Below are 5,235 nucleotides of genomic sequence, written 5' to 3'. Positions count from 1 at the left end.
ACACCACATATACACACACACGCTCAATCACAACCACGCGCTCAATCACAACCACACACACACGAACACACACCACATATACACACACACACACGCTCAATCAGAACCACACACACACGAACACACACCACATATACACACACACACATGCTCAATCACAACCACACACACTCAGAAAGAATGACAGTGACAAAGATAGATGTGGCAGAGAGTTGTACCTTCAGTTTTCTGCTCTCTGAAGGCTGTCTCCAGCGGAGGTCCAAATAAGGCTGTAGCGTCCTCTGGTACTGGTGCTGGTACTGGGGCTGGTACTGGGGCTGGTACTGGTGCTGGGGCTGGTACTGGTGCTGGGGCTGGTACTGGGGCTGGTACTGGGGCTGGTACTGGGGCTGGTACTGGGGCTGGTACTGGGGCTGGTTCCTTCTCTGGTAGTGGTACTACTGGGGATTTCTTACTTCTGGGAAGGAGATAGAGAGCATGACAGACAGGGTAAGTAGGCTGTAGAATGGTCTGGTACGACTGAGGGAGTGGAGGGAGATAAGAAGTGACAGACAGGGTTAGTCAGACCATCACAGAGACTATCACAGACACGCTTCAGTCGGCTCACTCAACACAGGGAGATGGGACAGGGACAGCAGGGTGAGTCAAATCATCACACTAACACAGAGACTTCCACAGACACTTCAGTCACCTCACTCAGAATACTACAACAGGAGACGTATTCATGTCACGAGGGAAGAAAGGGGATGTATCAGTCTTTAACTTAACGTTACTAAATCAGTGATTGTTGAGTAGTCATGAGATTGGAAGTCAGAGGTTAATGAAAGTGCCGAGGTATGATTTTTTATTGGTCACATTTTCGAACTTACAGTACGAGCCCATTCCCAGCAATGCAGTTAAAAAGTAAGACAAATATTTGCTAAAAAAAGGAAATAGTTACACAATAAAAACAATAACAAGGTTATATACAAGAAGTAACAGTACCGAGCCCTGGGGCGAGTCTGTGACAGGTCAGTTGTGGACAGACAGAGATGAACCTGGGGGTTGGGGCATTGGGGAGGGGTGTGGGCGTAGCTGACAGATGAAAAGGGGACAGACAGTGATGTACCTGGGGATTGGGGCATTGGGGAGGAGTGTGGGCGTAGCTGACAGATGAAAAGGGGACAGACAGTGATGTGCCTGGGGGTTGGGGCATTGGGGAGGGGTGTGGGCGTAGCTGACAGATGAAAAGGGGACAGACAGTGATGTACCTGGGGATTGGGGCATTGGGGAGGAGTGTGGGCGTAGCTGACAGATGAAAAGGGGACAGACAGTGATGTGCCTGGGGGTTGGGGCATTGGGGAGGGGTGTGGGCGTAGCTGACAGATGAAAAGGGGACAGACAGTGATGTGCCTGGGGGTTGGGGCATTGGGGAGGGGTGTGGGCGTAGCTGACAGATGAAAAGGGGACAGACAGTGATGTGCCTGGGGGTTGGGGCATTGGGGAGGGGTGTGGGCGTAGCTGACAGATGAAAAGGGGACAGACAGTGATGTGCCTGGGGGTTGGGGCATTGGGGAGGGTGTGGGCGTAGCTGACAGATGAAAAGGGGACAGACAGTGATGTACCTGGGGATTGGGGCATTGGGGAGGAGTGTGGGCGTAGCTGACAGATGAAAAGGGGACAGACAGTGATGTGCCTGGGGGTTGGGGCATTGGGGAGGAGTGTGGGGCGTAGCTGACAGATGAAAAGGGGACAGACAGTGATGTGCCTGGGGTTGGGGCATTGGGGAGGGGTGTGGGCGTAGCTGACAGATGAAAAGGGGACAGACAGTGATGTGCCTGGGGGTTGGGGCATTGGGGAGGGGTGTGGGCGTAGCTGACAGATGAAAAGGGGACAGACAGTGATGAACCTGGGGGTTGGGGCATTGGGGAGGGTGTGGGCGTAGCTGACAGATGAAAAGGGGACAGACAGTGATGAACCTGGGGGTTGGGGCATTGGGGAGGGGTGTGGGCGTAGCTGACAGATGAAAAGGGGACAGACAGTGATGTGCCTGGGGGTTGGGGCATTGGGGAGGGGTGTGGGCGTAGCTGACAGATGAAAAGGGGACAGACAGTGATGTGCCTGGGGGTTGGGGCATTAGGGAGGGGTGTGGGCGTAGCTGACAGATGAAAAGGGGACAGACAGTGTTGTGCCTGGGGGTTGGGGCATTGGGGGAGGGGTGTGGGCGTAGCTGACAGATGAAAAGGGGACAGACAGTGATGTACCTGGGGGTTGGGGCATTGGGGAGGGGTGTGGGCGTAGCTGACAGATGAAAAGGGGACAGACAGTGATGTACCTGGGGTTGGGGCATTGGGGAGGGGTGTGGCGTAGCTGACAGATGAAAAGGGGACAGACAGTGATGTACCTGGGGGTTGGGGCTTTGGGGAGGGGTGTGGGCGTAGCTGACAGATGAAAAGGGGACAGACAGTGATGAACCTGGGGGTTGGGGCATTGGGGAGGGGTGTGGGCGTAGCTGACAGATGAAAAGGGGACAGACAGTGATGTACCTGGGGGTTGGGGCATTGGGGAGGGGTGTGGGCGTAGCTGACAGATGAAAAGGGGACAGACAGTGATGAACCTGGGGGTTGGGGCATTGGGGAGGGGTGTGGGTGTAGCTGACAGATGAAAAGGGGACAGACAGTGATGTACCTGGGGGTTGGGGCATTGGGGAGGGGTGTGGGCGTAGCTGACAGATGAAAAGGGGACAGACAGTGATGTACCTGGGGGTTGGGGCATTGGGGAGGGGGTGTGGGCGTAGCTGACAGATGAAAAGGGGACAGACAGTGATGAACCTGGGGGTTGGGGCATTGGGGAGGGGGTGTGGGCGTAGCTGACAGATGAAAAGGGGACAGACAGTGATGAACCTGGGGGTTGAGGCATTGGGGAGGGGTGTGGGCGTAGCTGACAGATGAAAAGGGGACAGACAGTGATGTGCCTGGGGGTTGGGGCATTGGGGAGGGGTGTGGGCGTAGCTGACAGATGAAAAGGGGACAGACAGTGTTGTGCCTGGGGGTTGGGGCATTGGGGAGGGGTGTGGGCGTAGCTGACAGATGAAAAGGGGACAGACAGTGATGTACCTGGGGGTTGGGGCATTGGGGAGGGGTGTGGGCGTAGCTGACAGATGAAGAGGGGACAGACAGTGATGAACCTGGGGGTTGGGGCATTGGGGAGGGGTGTGGGTGTAGCTGACAGATGAAAAGGGGACAGACAGTGATGAACCTGGGGGTTGGGGCATTGGGGAGGGGTGTGGGCGTAGCTGACAGATGAAAAGGGGACAGACAGTGATGAACCTGGGGGTTGGGGCATTGGGGAGGGGTGTGGGTGTAGCTGACAGATGAAAAGGGGACAGACAGTGATGTACCTGGGGGTTGGGGCATTGGGGAGGGGTGTGGGCGTAGCTGACAGATGAAAAGGGGACAGACAGTGATGAACCTGGGGTTGGGGCATTGGGGAGGGGTGTGGGCGTAGCTGACAGATGAAAAGGGGACAGACAGTGATGAACCTGGGGGTTGAGGCATTGGGGAGGGTGTGGGCGTAGCTGACAGATGAAAAGGGGACAGACAGTGATGTGCCTGGGGGTTGGGGCATTGGGGAGGGGTGTGTGGGCGTAGCTGACAGATGAAAAGGGGACAGACAGTGTTGTGCCTGGGGGTTGGGGCATTGGGGAGGGGGTGGGCGTAGCTGACAGATGAAAAGGGGACAGACAGTGATGTACCTGGGGGTTGGGGCATTGGGGAGGGGGTGGGCGTAGCTGACAGATGAAGAGGGGACAGACAGTGATGAACCTGGGGGTTGGGGCATTGGGGAGGGGTGTGGGTGTAGCTGACAGATGAAAAGGGGACAGACAGTGATGAACCTGGGGGTTGGGGCATTGGGGAGGGGGTGTGGGCGTAGCTGACAGATGAAAAGGGGACAGACAGTGATGAACCTGGGGGTTGGGGCATTGGGGAGGGTGTGGGTGTAGCTGACAGATGAAAAGGGGACAGACAGTGATGTACCTGGGGTTGGGGCATTGGGGAGGGGGGTGGGCGTAGCTGACAGATGAAAAGGGGACAGACAGTGATGAACCTGGGGGTTGGGGCATTGGGGAGGGGTGTGGGCGTAGCTGACAGATGAAAAGGGGACAGACAGTGATGAACCTGGGGGTTGAGGCATTGGGGAGGGGTGTGGGCGTAGCTGACAGATGAAAAGGGGACAGACAGTGATGTGCCTGGGGGTTGGGGCATTGGGGAGGGGTGGGCGTAGCTGACAGATGAAAAGGGGACAGACAGTGTTGTGCCTGGGGTTGGGGCATTGGGGAGGGGTGTGGGCGTAGCTGACAGATGAAAAGGGGACAGACAGTGATGTACCTGGGGTTGGGGCATTGGGGAGGGGTGTGGGCGTAGCTGACAGATGAAGAGGGGACAGACAGTGATGAACCTGGGGGTTGGGGCATTGGGGAGGGGGTGGGTGTAGCTGACAGATGAAAAGGGGACAGACAGTGATGTACCTGGGGGTTGGGGCATTGGGGAGGGGGTGTGGGCGTAGCTGACAGATGAAAAGGGGACAGACAGTGATGAACCTGGGGGTTGAGGCATTGGGGAGGGTGTGGGCGTAGCTGACAGATGAAAAGGGGACAGACAGTGATGTGCCTGGGGGTTGGGGCATTAGGGAGGAGTGTGGGCGTAGCTGACAGATGAAAAGGGGACAGACAGAGACGTACCTGGGGGCTTGTAGCACCGGGGCTGCTAACGTGGGGGCTGCAATGGGTGCAGAACGTCTTGGCCGAGCTAACCGGATCTCTTCACCTGAGGAGAGATTCATTCACAGACATTCACTTCAACTGCCTCACACACTAAAACAGAAACTAGTCAATTACTTGAGTTTTGTTTCTAACCGAAGCATTTAGCGAAAGCAACAACAAAAACAAGATAAGAAATCTTAGATACTTACTACAGTCCTTATTCATCAAACCCTGTAATAAAAACATGTAAAAAGACAACATAAAAAGACAACATAAAAACATATCACACTAGATTTTATACTCAAATGGCTTATATGGAAATATTAAAGGGGTTTAAAATCCATGAGTAACATCATGTTGAATGTTCACATTACATACAGTAATTCCAGGAGGGAGCCTGTCTACTAGCGAAGGTCAGAAGATGGTCTCTATAACCTTAGAATGAGCTAATCGGATGAGACCATTGGCTGCCCTGTCTCCACGGGGAAGTGGAT

General features: G+C 55.1%; 1 long non-coding RNA gene across 1 annotated transcript; it reads right to left on the bottom strand.

The window, feature by feature from the left end:
- Positions 1-229: 229 nt before the first annotated feature.
- LOC135538022 (uncharacterized) lies at positions 230-4,973 on the bottom strand. Its single transcript, XR_010455314.1, has 3 exons — positions 4,951-4,973; positions 4,721-4,805; positions 230-457 (listed from the first exon to the last, which is right to left on the bottom strand). It is a non-coding gene; the product is annotated as an uncharacterized LOC135538022 (long non-coding RNA).
- Between the last annotated feature and the right edge of the window lie 262 nt (positions 4,974-5,235).

The sequence above is a fragment of the Oncorhynchus masou genome, unplaced genomic scaffold (genome assembly GCF_036934945.1).
Source record: "Oncorhynchus masou masou isolate Uvic2021 unplaced genomic scaffold, UVic_Omas_1.1 unplaced_scaffold_8924, whole genome shotgun sequence".
NCBI classification, from domain to species: Eukaryota; Metazoa; Chordata; class Actinopteri; order Salmoniformes; family Salmonidae; genus Oncorhynchus; species Oncorhynchus masou.
The sequence above is the reverse complement of the archived record's forward strand: the minus strand, read 5'-3'. Positions and strand labels throughout refer to the sequence as shown.